This window comes from Varroa jacobsoni, unplaced genomic scaffold, assembly GCF_002532875.2.
Source record: "Varroa jacobsoni isolate VJ856 unplaced genomic scaffold, vjacob_1.0 scaffold_590, whole genome shotgun sequence".
Lineage (NCBI taxonomy): Eukaryota > Metazoa > Arthropoda > Arachnida > Mesostigmata > Varroidae > Varroa > Varroa jacobsoni.
In genome coordinates, this window is record NW_019213492.1 from 295,746 (window position 1) to 312,443 (window position 16,698).

Consider the following 16,698-nt stretch of genomic DNA (forward strand, 5'->3'; position numbering starts at 1 on the left):
AAAGTGAATAGTTTATTTATGACGGTTATTCATCGGAAATGTAATGAATTGCAGTCATTTTTATTTACCGTATCGTCATTACCGTTAGCTGGCTATTAAACGGTTATGAATAGACGTTTCGCTGTATTGAAAGAAAGCTATTGAAGTACAGTCGCGTATATAGGTTGGTTATTGAAGACAACAAGGATATCGGGTGCCTGTTTTTTCGCCTCATTTTGAGTAACGCGTATCTCATGTGGGCTGCAGACAATGATAACGATGTACCGACCATTCCAGAGCTGATCCGGTATCGATCTGTGAGTGGCTCACTTGCTAAGGTGTAGTCTGTACGGGGAAAGCGTAGTATTACATCCGTTGTCTCAGAGGATGGAATGCTAACGACATCTCTATTGATAAGTCTACGTAAAATACTCAGATTATACCATTAGCTAAGACGATAACTAATATAATGTTTCGTAAACGAAAACGGGAGCTGGGAAGTGGACTATTGATCAAACGTTTGCTCGATCTTCGTTTAAACAAAAAAAAGTGAGTAAAACGAGCCACAAGAAAAACAACAATGAACTAGTAAGTGTTTGAATAATCAAAAGGCACTAGCTTTACTCGACTCAACTCCTACGTACGGTCAACGATACCAAGTACACTTCACGAGTTTGCAGGGAAACGCTAGAGAAGGAGTGTGAGACAATTAGACATACAATGAAAATTTCCATATTTACTCTGAGTAAATGTGTTTCTTAGATAAAACACATATTTATGATCGTTGAAAAGACATCAATGAGTCATTAGAATCATTCGTAACAAGCTCTTCGATTGGGGAAGCTGGTATTTTCTCTATGATTACGTTATTGTAAATGTTTACATCGAAAATGGATAAGCAATGATATATGTTTTATTCCTGAAACGAACGATTCCTAAACTCTGACTGAAGTCCATGCTTCCAGAAAGAATATATTTTGCGAAGCTGTTTAGCCAAAAGTTGTATGACCTAATTACCAAAAAGGTTATTCCAATTACCAAAAAACGAAGATGAATAGCCTTCTGCTAAATACAGGCAGGTTCAGGTAGCAGTGCTTATTTTAGGTCCTCCATTCCGTGAAGTCCGCAGCAATCCCGATCTCTGCAGTTCGAAATTGGTCGGCACAACTGCGCAGAAAATCATACAAAAGTTAAGAGCTGAAAAATGTTTCAGCTTTTTTCTTTATATGATAATCGGCTCTTTTTTTCATGTATATCTTAAAAATGGGTTATTTTGTTTATATTTTTTCGTAAAACTCTTTGTCCATCAATGCCGTATGTGCGTAAGGAATATTTTATTATTTATATAAATTCTGCCTATCATTTGCAGTCGAGTATATCATCCCTGCTAAGGCAGGTCAACATGTTCGCATTTGAAATGTTTGCTGAATACCTGCTTAGAAATGCGAGGATACGATATAAATTCATAACAGCTAGCGTCTTGCGACATTGGGTCGGACTAGATACTTATTTTCCGATATAGCCAGTGTACGTTAGTCCCTCCGCATGTGCATCGATGGCTTCGTGGTATAGACCATACTTTGCAAGCCATCATCTTGCCTCACTAGCTACCCTCACATGCCGGTCTGGCACAGTCACATACACACCGATTTATATACTTCTGCTTCTATCGCTATTGCCGCCATTAGCACTCTACTTCCTTCACGTCCGTCTGTCGTGAATGCATCCGAGGGAACTCAGCTCCAGGACTACGTTTTTACGTGGCACACGGATTGGACTACGAAGGTCGTAATAGTCGGAAGGTCACAAAGAGAAGCCCAAACCTGAAAAGTGAAATATAATGATGGCCGTGAATCAAGGTAAAAAAAAGCGTCTCTATACGGTTCTGCCCGAAACGCTTTTAAAACGATGAGTGAAAGGAAGGTTGGTGCGGATCAAACCGGACTCAGTCCCCACAGGGATTGCCAGGAAGGTTTTGCCCGGAAGAATAATGCGCACACATACTCATACACGTATATACATTGCTATCGATATCTACGAGCGACTCCAATCAAATCGATGTCTGCTGCAATGAAGCTGCTAGGAAATCAGACAGATGTACGAATTGGTCAAACTGCCGGCCGAATAAATAATAAAGCCTCCGCAGTGTGGGCATTGGATGTAATTATAGGTAGACTGTTATTAGGGATAAATGTAAAAAATGCGTAGGAAATATAAAAATGTCAGGGTGAACCTGCTGAGAAAATGTGTGTAATATAAATGTTCATACTATAGAGATGTTCACGACAGCTATATAGTATTAACGTTTCAATTAATTAACATCCACTGAAGCTCTGTCAAGTTGTCACGCTCCCAACGCAAGTTAACTTTTTTACTTATCTATGCTGAATTATTGTACTGCCTAGTTGGAAGATCATTTTTCATAACCAAATTAGTCCAGTTATAAAAACAGCTCACAAATGACCGATCATCAACTTAGTAGTTTCATTGATAGTCCTAACTGAAATTAGGTAAAATGCATGACGAACTCGACCCTGGCTAAGAGATAAACTTCTTAAAATGAAATGCTGAAGGCTTCTTTCGCCCTTCAAGACGACAGAGCATGTCAGTGGTGAAGAACTGACTCAGTGCAAACTTTGAGCTGTCTACGCTCGAGGGATAGCTATCCTATAGTTGTATTGCCAAATTCATTCAAGCATTTTTTTTTCAATGCTCTATGTCGCCAATAGTTCTCGAACTTACTAGATATAAAGTTACAAACGTATTGTATTTTCGCTGCGATTGAAAACGTTATCAGTATGTATGCTGCTTAACTGTTAACGTAAAGCTGCTAGCCAGGTGAGATCGCATCCTTGTTTTGGATGACTTTTCTAATGACGCGCAGCTCTTGCTTTGTGCACACGTGGGCCTTCTACAAATGTACTTTTCGTCTTAGTCACTGGACGTAAGCTTTTAGCTTTAGATTAGCTTGAACGGAAGGTTTTGCGGGCTTGTCACAGCTCCCGGCGCTTCATTTTGTTAGTGACGAAGCCCAGCAACCGTTGCAGGTAGCATAATGAATGAAATCGATGACGAAGACAACGACCCCAGTAATAAAAGAAACAAATTGTGAAACACAAATTTAAAGCGTAACTGAAAAACTCGCGACATACTTTATTTAAATGAATACAGTTACTGCAGAACCAATAAAAGAAATAACTTTCTAAATACGGCGTAAAGGCTGAACAGTTTGAAAGCGCACTTACTCGATTTGCTTAATAAGCGCTTGTGCAACATATAAAAACGCACTTCTACACCAGTCCTGTAACGTAATGCTGAAGGAACTATTTAATTCTTTTCAATTTCACCTTTTACTTTACTATCTCTGTTTAAACAGAGAATAAATCACGAATGCAACTAGAAATTAGTAATTAAAATGGTAAATTTAAATGGGTGATTGCCGACGTTGAGTATAAGTTAGTACAACTTCTCACAATGATGCAACACGAGAACTTCTTTTTGTTTCATGTATCCTCAGAAATATGGTCACGTCGAGCCGTTTAAACCTCATACTGCATTGACACCGAGGTTTAGACGTGTTCCTATATGATTCCACCGGGTAAAGTGACGTTGAGGTACGAATCATGCGTTAAGTCGCACATTTACATTATACCAGAACTGCTATCATTTTGAAATGGGTGTCCACCTGGTCTGGATGTGTGTAGGCTATAGCGTGTTGCTACGATCACTTATGCGTTGCTTCGTCGTTGCAGTAGAAAAATAGGGCTCGCTATCGGCCCTGGTTGCTACCATATCTAACAAAAACTTCTCGTCGCAAACAGCCAGATATTGATTATGACATGTAGTAGTAACAGTTGCAACTATATCTAGCACAATTTAAATGAACAGATTAGTAGATTCTACATGCACGAGTGGCGCTACCAAAATATGGGTAAGCCTATAATGTCAGCATCGCAGACATCTTTGTACCCGTGTAATTATTGTTTTGGCCCCTTGAGGCACGTACAGATCGTAAGTATAACGGATAAGTAACTGCGAGTCAATAATCTTTTTGTCGTTAGGATATCTTCATGAAGCTATAAAACGAAGTGTAAATCTTCACCTATCTGACAAAATTACTTTGACACAAGACACAGCCGCATAGTACGTTTTCCGCGAAAAATCCTTGAATTTAATTTTATATATCACCTAACGTAGTAGATAAAAATTACTACTCGAAGCGCAGATAGATGGACTCCTTGCAAAACCACAGACAGACATTTTCATCCGTCGGTCTTTTATTCCATGAATACCCTAAGCACCGACGTCTAGACGAAATTGTTGGCAAGGAGTAGAGAACATTTTTCTTACGAGGTAACCTTATTTGATCTGAAATTAAATCACAGACTACGTATGATTACTTATTATTACACAACTCAAGGTATTGGGAAAGTTTTTCATTTGAACGTCGAATATTATGGATTTAAGTGTATCACCTGTGTTTACTGCAAGTTGTCGTTACGATCCCAAGTAGATACTATGGGCTATTGTACTGTAAACATACGTCTGCGGTGTGAAGCTTCGCTACGCTTGTTAGTTTACATAAAGTTATCGCTTGCGTATTGCCAGTAGAATGCTCAAGGCTTAACTTAAGGCTTTATTTCGTATTGGTAATAGAACGATCAATATTGCCACACAGATTTTCAGTATAGTTTTTGCCGTTAGTAAAAACACGTATGGTCAGTGGTTATTGCATTTTAATGCCAACAGCAGATAGGATCCGTCCGAGGTAACCGATGACTTCATTTATCCCAATAGAAAATCAATGAGAGTTTTGTTGTTAGTAGTAAATATATAGTGGACGCTCATATAGAAGCTGGAAAGAAAGATGACTTTGCCAGGCGCCAGTCATAGACAACGACTGCGTAGTCTTTGACAAAAGGATGTTATTTTTTAAATTACTGACTGACTGACTGAATGAATGACCCGACTACTGAGGTGGAATGAAGCGGATTTCGCAAATCGTTACGGTGCTATGGAGATAAAGGCGATGTCTTGTAGAATATGGATTTCCGGAATCTGTTGCATACTTAGTGCAAGGACACCGAGAGCCTTTGCACTTAATTATTTAACACTGTTATTTAGTTAACATTTAATTATAAATATTATTTAACACTGTTAACAATAACTAACATTATTACAGTAATTACACACTATCAATAATCACTAATAAAGAAACACTAACATTTTATGTTGTTTTTCAACACGAAACCACTATAAAAAATTATGGATGCGCTGCTAGTCAAAGAAAATGCTACGCACTCCTCAATGTTTTCTATTAAGGGCCAAGGCGAGGCCTCACGAGTCCCATGGACAACGACGATCCACTTAGCTTATCGGTTCGCATATTTTCGATACACATGCCCGTATTGCCAAAGGGCCTTAAGTTCTCAGTTTGCCTTTTTCCTATTTTCTCAGGCCTACCGTACCCTAGGAGAAAAACACCATGCATCTGAAAATAGGGACAGATGGAGAGAGATAAGTGGGCGGTTTGAGGTCAAAACCAGAAGGGCAACCGACTTCAACAGGGACTCCAGATGGTCCCAACTGAGAAAAAAGAGGCTTTCTTCAAAGACGCTTAGGGATTTGTTTCTGCTTCTGATGCCTATATACCTGTTACCGATAGCATACCGGTATTAAATCAAATCAAATATGGGAGTTTCGTCGAGCCTAAAAGCTGTCGTTTTAGCATCCTGGTGCAAGTGTACAGTTTGCGTTACCGTCAGTGCCAATCAGCGCGCATTGTCCTACTGCTTCCTTTTGCTATTGTTATCCACATCTGGAAAATGCTATCAAATAGAACGATGCGGAATGCTTTCACGTAAGTAAGATCGCAAGTTGCTAGAAGATAAACTTGCGTTCTAGCTCGCCTTATTACAAGTATCTCTTCTTTTTGGCGGGTTGGAAACTGCTTTTACTTTGTGATCCTGTTGCAGGATGCCACGGTACTTGAATGATTGCGTCCCAGACAAGAAGTTTCTCGGGCGCCCAAGTAGCGACAGCAAAGTTCGGCCGAAAGATTAAGTGGCTTTCCTACAGGAAATTGACGCTGTCTGCAGAGGTTTAAAGATAATCTCGTTGACCATTGAATGCCGAGAATATCTCTCTCCCTGAGCAGTGGGGCCCATGTTTCCTGTCTCAGTGATTCTGTTATTTCATTGGGCATATATGTGTGGGAAGCATATAAGGAACTCGAAGTGAAGGCCAGAAGCAATGCAGGGAATGTTGTTGTAAAGCATTGTCTGTAGTAGTGGCGAGAGGATGGCCGGCAGCCACTTCTTCTTAGACCATTAGACTAGTCTAGTCTAGTCTAGTCCTTAACGCGTTCTGTTAGTCCCATTGTGTGAATAAGTCTCTGAAATTACATCTTTGGTATTACATTAGGGACTTACTCCCACTAGAAAACTTATCTGGGTCTTGCTGGGCTTAGTTTAGAGTCTTGGTTGGGAGTCATGTCAGACTTTATCGAGGAGCTTACTTTAGATAGTTTCCATCAGCGGTCTTCAAATTGTGCGGTCTTTTCCAGACGGGCACTCCAGCGGAAACATAAATGTGTCCTTTGCATTGCCTGTGGCGAACTCAAAGTGGGCTTTATCATTAGACAGGGAAAAAGAACTCATCAGATCCGTGCAGCTGTTGACGGAACCTATACAGCAGCTCTCCACTAAATACTTTGCAATCCCCGCATTCACCCCTGAACCGGAAGGAAGCTTGATGCCAATTCCAGTCAGCGAAACTGATTCGGAATCTTCATGAGCCCTGATTTTGTTTGTCATCGAGCAGGTCAAAGCAACGTTCTAGCGGATATATGCAATGCAGGGAATTGATAGTTTCGCATGGAGAATGTAGCGCTGAATGGCCATCTAGTGTGAGGAGTCTAGAATATGATGTCTGTATCCTATAAACTAGCCTAGGTAAAGATTTGCAGATATTTGCTTATGGATCTAAAAAAATCTCCTCATAGGAACCAAGGTGTACTCAAAATAAAGTTTTGGGAAAATTTTGTCGCTCTGTTCATTCATGTACAAATACGTTGTTACAGTTAAATGGTCTGCTGTCTCAGTCAAATCGGGATAATGAAGGTAATGACACCCAACGTGTGATTTAATATTGCGATTTGCCGTAGCTTCCATGAAGTTAGCTCACAAGGAGCCCTGGTAAAAAGAAAATGATAAACTTGTCCGATTAACTTAAGCTGAAAAAACAAAAAGACTTGAGCAATATTTTAAACTTTCATGTGTAGATATCAAATTTTGACCTGGTGACTATGTTCATATCCTTTACGACTAGGCAAGCGACGCGTGTTTCGTCAGCTACTGTGCTCGGTACTTCGCTCAGCAAATTTCGAAGTGTGAGCGATTCACCGTTTTTAAGTTCCTGTAAAGCACTGTAGTATTTTACTATAATACTACAAGTTTATAATATTTATTTAAACTTAAACTTAAAATTAATAGAACTGTATTTTACAGTTCTTTTCGCTGTTACCGACTAGCGACTTCGCCAAAGCTCTAAACAGTCAAATTACCACTAAATCGTCTCTGGTTATGTTCTGATTATTTAATAATATACATAATGTACATGTTTTACATAAGCTATAATCGGTGTTGCACCTACAGGAATTCCAGCGTTGACACAGACTCAGCTTAAACTTAAATTATACATTTAAGTTCCTGTTTCATGTAAGGAATCTTTGTCAAGTCACTGAAGTGTCACAAGAAGTAAAACATATCTCCTTGTCAGTGCAACGCGTATTTGATAAGATTCTACTATTATTACATTTTTTTTTATTAAATACATTATTTCATGATATTGTTGAGGCAATTTTAAGGTCAATTGAGATTCCTCTGTCTTGTGCTGTGACCGATACGATGCAGTACAGACCCATGTCTAGCCACCAAAAACTCATCAGTATCATGACAAGCAACATAAAACTATATTTTTCCATTTTTCAACATGTGGGCTTTGCTTCTTGCTGGGCTCAATCAAGTAAGCAACCCCCTTCCCCGCTACTGGTAAGTCCTCCTCAACCGTTGAGACATTGAAAATGTAACCTTTTCAAGTGTCTTTAATCGATTCTTCCGTTTTGTTCGTTGGCACATTCACAGTACACAATCGTTAGATACGTTCCTCTTCATCAGGCAGGCTGCATATTCCCGAACGTGCTTGTTCTGATCAATGCGTTCAACCCCAACTGGGGTCAGAATTTTCGGCAAGCCACCGAATTTCGAATGTGAAGCACAATTACTATTTTACTAACAATACAGTATACGTTATCTTTTAATTCATGTATTTTTTTCAGAAAATAAAAATAGTCAAAGCAACTTAACGTCTGTCTACTAGAATCAGTTAAGATGAATTTATCATCTAAATGATTCATCATCAGAACAGCACCGCCTCGTGATCCAACTATTCACACGATTTTTTTATTTGCTAGATAAGAATCTGAGACAATGACAAGCATGAAACCTCTACCCCACTACGTTACTCAGCTAGAAAACGTTCATGTAGAAAGCCCCACATTCAATGAGCGTTGTTCTCTACATAATTCTACAATTTATTTGTTGTTAATGATACATGGCATTTTTAAAAGTTAAATATAGCTCTTAAGCACAGAGGTTACTAATATAAATATTGAGTTTTTGCCCTACTCTTCAGTTCATAAGTAAAATACACTTGGTGCAAGTGTTTATATACCTATATAACATTATGATTTTTTACCGTATTTTACCGGTACTTTTAAACGTCTGGCTTATTAGATAAAGATTCATACTTTCACGCAACATACGCTCAGCCACTGATAACAAAGGCAAATAAATAGTTAACTAGTAGAACACTATATTTACAAACGATTTTACATTCGAATGTAAAGATCTTTTAAGTAAGACAAGATTTCACAGACATGTTGAACGTTACCATAATTAAACATTTTTCACCCAAGAAAAGTGTTCCCTTAGCCTTACTGGACCTGTTTTTACTTGATTTGCTCTAAATACTTAAGGACGTATGTGCTGATAAGCGTATTTTCCAGAACGTAACACTGGTCCTTCTGTAGGGACGTGTCACACCTCAAATGTCTAAATTCACGTGTGTGAATCACGCAATTGTATCCAACTGCTTCCTTACAAGCGTCGCTGCATAAAGCCGCGAGCTTCGACATCAGTGTAAAATTTCATGTTGTCTAGGGAAACAACGAAGAGAAACAGGCCATATGGGGGCATGAAACAACGAGGCAAGAGTCGAGTTCCATTTACAAAGATGGTCACAGCGCTTTGGCAAGAAAAGATTCACCCTTTGATACCTCATTCAACGTGCCACCCAGCGTGTACCACTATCAGACGTGGAGAAGGTTAATATAAATTCCGACAGGCCGTTATGACCTTTCGCTAGCGACCTGCAAACTCCGCGTAAGGCGTGTCAGACAAATGCGCTATCAGCAAAAATCTATCCCCCATTGACGACCCCCATCGATGCGTGAGTACCTGGCACTTTTGTAGCCTTGCCGGCTATTGCCAGTGTTATTACCCATCCAGGTGTAGTAAGCTACGATCGATCGGTGTTGTCACGTACGGCGATTGCAACGCGACTTCGCGAACGGATCGATATGTTTCGCCTTTAAGGCGTTTAAGGCTGCTGCTGCCTACTCTACCAACATGACTGTCATCGGCATCGCCCCAACCGAATGGCTTTCGTGGAAACAGCAACCGCCGACTTGAACGAGGCGGCGAAGGAACAGCCGTCAGGCTCAGCTGAACCCTCTTAAACCAAGTCTACATTTTTTTCATACGTATCTTGTAGCCCTTCTCTCTGTTTTCTTTTTTCTCTGTTTTTTTTTTGCTCACTGTCTTTTATACGTTACGCGTCTGTACGTGTTTTTCTGCACGACGACGAGCGTTGTGTGCGAACCTCTTTTAGGCAGGTGCCTGCCTTATGCGTAAAGCCCGCGATAGACCCCCCAACCAAGCCATTCGTTGCTTGACTAGACGTTCCCTTCATATTTGATCTTTTATACATCTGTGGGTGTTCTGGATATTTTCAAGAGAGCCAAAAAACGGAGTCGCAAACAGAGCAGTGAAATTCAGGCTGAGTTAGGCCATGTCTAAAAGAGGAGACACAGTAGCAGCGACAGTTGTGTACGCGTCGAAGATCCTTTTTAGTATAGAGACCAAACGAAACGGTGGGAAGGCGATGGAGTGCTCATAAGCACACGCATCTGCGTGGAAAATCGGCCCATCGAAATCACAGGCAGATGCAATGAGATAAAAAAAAAGGACTGGCGATGAAATCTCACTATTGAAAGGGAACTTTAAAGCTTAGCGGAAAAAAAGCTTAAAAGTTATATTCACTAAACAAGATCTGGTGACAAACATTGGTCACTATATGTTCCTAAGTTTTATTTAGACTGTTGCTGTAGGTTCCTGCTTGTGATTAGTTGGTCAAACTGCGTAAAATAGGACTGCCAATACAAAGGTGTTGCGCGTATGTTTTTCTGTCCTATTTGACCTTCCACTGAGAATTTGCGAACAAATAAATAGTTCGAGCTATGTGGTGGCATAACATAATGACGTCTCGGGAAATTACCATATGGAAATCAAAAAGTATTATAGACATAGATGTATACATAGATTTTTAGTTGTTATGAATTTTCAGGATTTGATTAAAAATGTACAAATAAGGACAAAGATAACAAAGCAGTCTCTCGGTTCTTCGTTAAGACCACTCTAAGTTCGACTTTTTTTTCATTTTTCAGGAATACTTTATTTTATTTATTTGCTTAGCTAGCTATTTTATGAGTTCACTAGAAAAAAAAAAATAGAATTACTGTCATATTTCGAAAAACGATTCACAACAATTTTTGTAATTTTAGTTATATAATCGTTATCATTTATTAATTGATAGATAATAGCGGAACACAGATACACTCTATGGTCATGCAGTTGTAGGCAAGCGATATAAACATCGATTGCTTTAAATCTTGCTACACCGTTTGGTACAACAAGGGATAACCCGTCATCAAGTTTTCGCCATCGTTTAACCTTCACCATTTACCTTGGCATTCAAGATTATTACAAATCATAATAATAATAATAACAGTAATAGTGACAATTCATCTTCTTGACATTCCTTCAAAGCCACCAAGATCAATTTTACGGCAGTAGAAAAATACAACTGGCCATTCGGGCGGACGCGCAAATTCACATGGGTACGTTTAAAACCAACGGGTACGTTCTTACGGAATCACAAAAGGGCAGTTCTCAGAAAAATGAAAAAGTCTGCGTGCAGGTGGCTAATGAAAAAGTTCTGGTTCATTGTTGTGCCGTCCCTCTTCGGCCCCTTCTCTTCGTGCCACATTCAGAACCCCACTTTGACCCACAAAGGCAAACCATACACAGATACTTCGCTTAAGTGAAATACATACCTTTTGCTGCTTAGTCAAAACGTAACGACGAAATCGCGAAGAAACATCGTGTGTCCGCGATACACAGTTATGGAGGGTTCCGACATCTTCTCGCCAAATGATGCGTATGCATTAAGTTATGAATCTAGATGGTGCAGTAATTTTGTACATCTGTCGAATATCCAGGTTGTCCAGTATAGACTTTCCCTGTTATCTTGGCGCGCCAGATGAGCCTGCTTTTACCGGATTGTAAGGCTTACAATGAAACAACATCCTTTTGAAATGTCAACTTACATCCTGCCAATATACTAAATTAAGCGTAGAGGTAAGATTCACCTAGAAATTTCTTTTCAGGGCCGAGCAGAATTTTGCCCAAAGGGTGTCTGAACAATGGAAACGGAAAAGTCGTTTATACACAATATTTCAAAATTTTGTTGAAATGCCATCGCCTACTTTGAGACAAATTGCATCTACAGAATTGTAGATCTGTAAGCTTTTGTAAGAGGAAGAAATTGCAATAGCCATTATTTTATAACATTCTAGTTCAGCTATATCAAGAAAAAGTTAGTCAAACAGCTGTTTAAAGATAAAAGGGGGATGGATATATGTTCGGGTTAACAAAAAACACAGGTTACGATCGTGAACTACATGTTCGTTGAACTTCCGCCTTATCCTTGCTCGTCTCGATCGATCAAATGCGCAGACCCAAATCCTAAAACACTTTCGTCAGTAAGAGCCTGAAAAAAAATTTAAAAAGCATAAAAGACACACCATTGCTTTTAGTGAAAAAGAATATCTATTTATAATGGAAAATAGATGATAAAAAAATTTTCATGCAGTTTTAATAATGGGTCACAGGAAGGGTTTCGCAGGGCTTAATTTTGTACAGGTCGTGCAAATTAATTACACGCGGTCCCAAGTATGTTCAGCCCTGAAGCATTTCCCTGCGCACTACTTGTAGCTTATTGGTGTTAGCTTAAAACACATCTCAAATTCAGTCATTCCGCAATTTGCGGTAAAATACTGTGTGTAGTAGTTGGTATAGGTGAGAATCCCCGTAAGCATCCGAAAGCTGTTTTGCAGAAGATAGTTTTTTAGATGGACCTGATATAAGTTTGCGCTCCCGATGCCTTTCTTGCAAGCAGACATTTTTGGGGTCATAGCCTACCTCAATGAAAATCCGTCAGCAATGAAACGTCGCTCCTGCCAACCTGTAAGTAAGAAACTGCGACCCAGTTTCGCTTAGGCGGAAAATATTTGATCATTCAAAGTTTAGCGGCTAAATTAATATCGCATATCTAATGCGATCGGTGCGATGCGATTACGTGTACAACCGCCGTTTTGCCTTTCTCTCAGTACATACGAGCTTTCTGTAGCCAGTGCGTACATCGAGACTGCGGAGCCGCAAGACACTAAGTACAAATTTAAAAACAATTGAGTTAACGTATATGGGGATTTATTAAGAAATGCATGCTGAATATTTTGAAGCGTACTCTAGTTTAACACAGAGGCTGTAAGTCTTGAAAAGTGAATATACTGCATAGTGAACGTGTTGACACTTTCCCAAAACCTTTAAGTCATAAATGAGTTTAAATTAACTTCAGCTCTGTGGTAACTCTCCCAAGCAACACACTTCTACGCACTTGTCATACAGGAAATCAAACTTTCAACTAGCTTTCACCTATAACAATAGGCTAGGCTTTTATTAAAATCAATTTCCAGGATTCTTGGTTTATTTAAGTACGCCTATGAAATTAGAAATCGATTCGCTTGAGCCTCAATATGTTCTAACATAAAAGAGAGGTCGTAAGGTGCCAGAACATATTAGTTGAGGTTGCACAAGTACTGAGCTTTGCCTCAAAAATCACAGTACAAAAAATCAAGTGTGAGCCCGTGCAATGTCGTAGTGGAAGGCCCACGACTTTGTCCTATTATAACGGTTTGACATAATTCATGCAAAGCGTGTAACCGTTTTGCGAGGTTTCTGAATCTGATTTAGCGACCATTCTTCCCCCAGCACGGATTGTTGTGCAATTTTCATGGTTTCGCCCGTCCTCTCTGTGGCAGATCGCTCATGATGAGAATCATCTTCGAGGCTTTCGTCCATAACGAAATTTTTGATACTTTAAACATAAATTGCGTCAACTCATAAATTTGTCTCTAAAAATCTATATGACTTGAAACATAATATTTGCCTTTAATTAACATCAAATTACTTTCTTTAGAAATGAAATTTCGACTCCGTGGGCGATTTATGTCATCTGCGCTTCCGTTAGGTCAGCCTGTGTCCGAAGTTGCCAGTTGAGTGCTAGTGTATAACAATCTTTTTCTATTTATTTTTTTTAATTTTTATTTTTTACTTTTTTAAACTAGCTTATAGAATCCAACACAGTACGCCGCTCTTAGTCAATATAATGTAATAGTATTGCTTTTAAATGACCCAAAACAGTTTGTATAAGGAGCTCGACTAAATAAATGCTTAGAATTTGACCTCCGGGATCTCAATAAGACTTTACATGAATAGGCTGCCCCCCGGCGCTAAACAAATTGTGCCTGCTTCCGCCGCTGGAATATACGCCTCACATGAGCCTCTAATGTTTATAGGCAGAGGCGTAATCGTTAAATCATAAGGACAATTCGTTATTCTAACAATGTCAGTCTGAGAATCACTAGCGCTAACACCTGTTTCTGACAGAGACAACACAGACTGCTTGTTGACCGAGCGGGTAGCGCAGAGGAAGACAGAAAGTCTGCTTTGCGTTTTGCATGATTTGATCCTTTGGGCTGGGCTCGCTCGACTTACATATCGTCATAAGTGCGCCATCTGCCCGCCGATCGTACCAGCAGAACTGGTATCGCCGTTACTGCTATCGTTAGTACAATTATCTTTAGCTAGTTTTACCATTATGCCAATGTTACAACTATATCCTTCATGACTACTACTTAAGTGGATATCAGATAGCATAGTTTTCAATCGTGCGAGCGAAACAATAGCAGGGTTAAATAGACATGGTTTTGCCTGTGTGAGCTAAGAAAGTCGGCTTGCCTCGACAGCTCTCGATCAAATCATTTGTGACAATGCCGCAGGAGTTCACAGGATCAACTATCCGTCAACGAATCCTACTTCGACCCCGTTGCGTCCATTCTCATTTAGTCTTTTTCGCCATTCAGAAGTTCTCTGCGGCTCGTCTTATCGCGGTTCGCTCTCTTATCGTTATCAATGGAAGCAAAAGCTTCTGACGTCTCCTTTGAGTGGAAGACGACTACGCCCAGAGCAGATAAGACAATGAACCAAAAACCGACCAAGCGATCGATAAAATACAATTCAATTAGGATAGGATGAAGTGTGCGATACCGAGAAAAAACAGAACGGATAAAGGGCAGAACGATGATGTTTGTCAGGGGGCATGAACGGAAAAAAAAATACCCCCCTTTCCCCATAGGAAGAACACAGAATAAGCTTCCCAGGATATTTAACTCAAACAGAAAGAGCCCGATCATGAACACGTTGCCTACTTTTGCCGTTTCTCTAAGACACGCACAGACACATATAGATCATCAATCAAAGCGGGTTCTATTTCGGACCAAATATCGATGTTTCGATTATTGAGCGGTTATCGAATAACAACACAAAGGCGCAGAGTTGGAAGGTTAAATACTGGTTCTGTGGAACTGGCAGTCCATTGATCCTCTTTAGGGGAAAATTGTATTCCATTTCGCCAGCATTTCGCACAGCTGCTGTCAATACCTGCCTTTCGTTAGTCACAAGTTTCGCAGTATTTCACGCATGAGCTTGAAGAAATTTCCGAACTTAGGTCCATTTCTGCGCAAATAAATAAAACAACGAGCTTCTAGGCTGATCAGGAAGTGGTGACGGCCTGCCTAACGGTAATATCGGACGTAATACCCGAAACGTGAAGGTTGATCAGAAAGCCTAATATAATTATAGCTAATAGCCTGTCCTAGAAAATGTTACAGAAATGAACACAGATTATATAAACATATTTTTTGAAGTCACAACTTCCCAAGGTTATATGCAGGCTCGTTTGTTCTCATAAAATGTCATCGTACCTGTCTAAATCTTGAGGACATTCATATGTGTGTAGCGTCCGGGTTGTGTTGGAACAGCGACCAGGACACGAGAGGGGGGGGGGAGAGGGGTGTACGTGTAAATTAATGTAACATAAATATTTTTAGCGGATTAGGGGCGCGGATCCCCTCGCGTATACAGTGATTTATTCAACTGAGTGAAGCACACAAGTATTCTCCGTCCTGTAAACGGCCAGAGTTGCAAGTTAATACCCCCGCGCATATTTTTCGATGGGTCTACTTCGTGCTACGGAATTACACTCTATGGTGTCTCAACGTTCATTGCAAGACAAAGCATGGCAAGCTACCTGACAAACAAGCTCAAATTAATGAGAAAAAATGTGGCTGCTCACGTTTATTCATAAGGGTACCACTGAATATCCAAAAGACTTGTCTTGTATGCACTTACACCAAGATGCGTCTTTCATCTAACTTCTTATTACGGGAGATAAAATACTGATTTTCTCATATTGGCAGAAAGGGCTGCAACCTAGCCATTCAGGGATACGATGCAAGTAAAGGTCAATTTTGGGTAATCACAGTTCTCAGTCGATTTAGATTGAAATGTACCTACCTTCTAATTAGCCTTTAACTACCGATTTGAAAAGCTAAAGACATTTATATTGTGACACCTCACCTGAACTAAATATAACTCCAGTTTTCGTACTTCTGGTATGCGTACATCCACCTGAAATTATAGATAACGATGAGGATAGCTAAGAGGTTGCGGATTTATTTTATGTTGAAATTTTTTTTTAGTAAATTATATGTGCAATAAGGTACTAGCTTACAAGCCATCTAAATAAAGCTGTTTAAGATTTTGGTATTTTGGATTAAACCATTATTAATGAACTCAGTGATCTAGCCACCACATAGCATAACATAATATTCAGCGTTCGATAGGCCAGCATGAGCATAATGATCGTGGAAACGATGATACGATAGAAAATTAAATAAGGCTACTGTTTATTGAAGAAATCTCTTCAAATTTCAACATTGAAGATCGATGAGCTATGTTGATTCACCGATGTCTGACACTGATCAGACCCGGCAATGAGTTAGTTGACTGTCCAGTACAATTCTGATCCGATTGGTGCATGACTTGAGCTTGACAAATATGTGCGATATCTGAATATCTATAGCCCGCAACAGGGGACTAGGCGGTTTTGCCTGTGTCCTACCTGCGCCACCGCAAT

The 16,698-nt window shown here is 39.8% G+C and overlaps 1 protein-coding gene and 1 long non-coding RNA gene across 6 annotated transcripts in view; one reads left to right on the forward strand and one right to left on the reverse strand.

Moving 5' to 3' along the window:
- LOC111261722 (coiled-coil domain-containing protein CG32809) overlaps window positions 1–16,698 on the forward strand; it is a 319,292-nt gene that overhangs the window by 115,650 nt on the left and 186,944 nt on the right. The window lies entirely within an intron of this gene.
- LOC111261726 (uncharacterized) lies at window positions 17–12,176 on the reverse strand. The gene is made up of 3 exons (XR_002681166.2): window positions 11,435–12,176; window positions 1,626–1,802; window positions 17–1,146 (listed from the first exon to the last, which is right to left on the reverse strand). It is a non-coding gene; the product is annotated as an uncharacterized LOC111261726 (long non-coding RNA).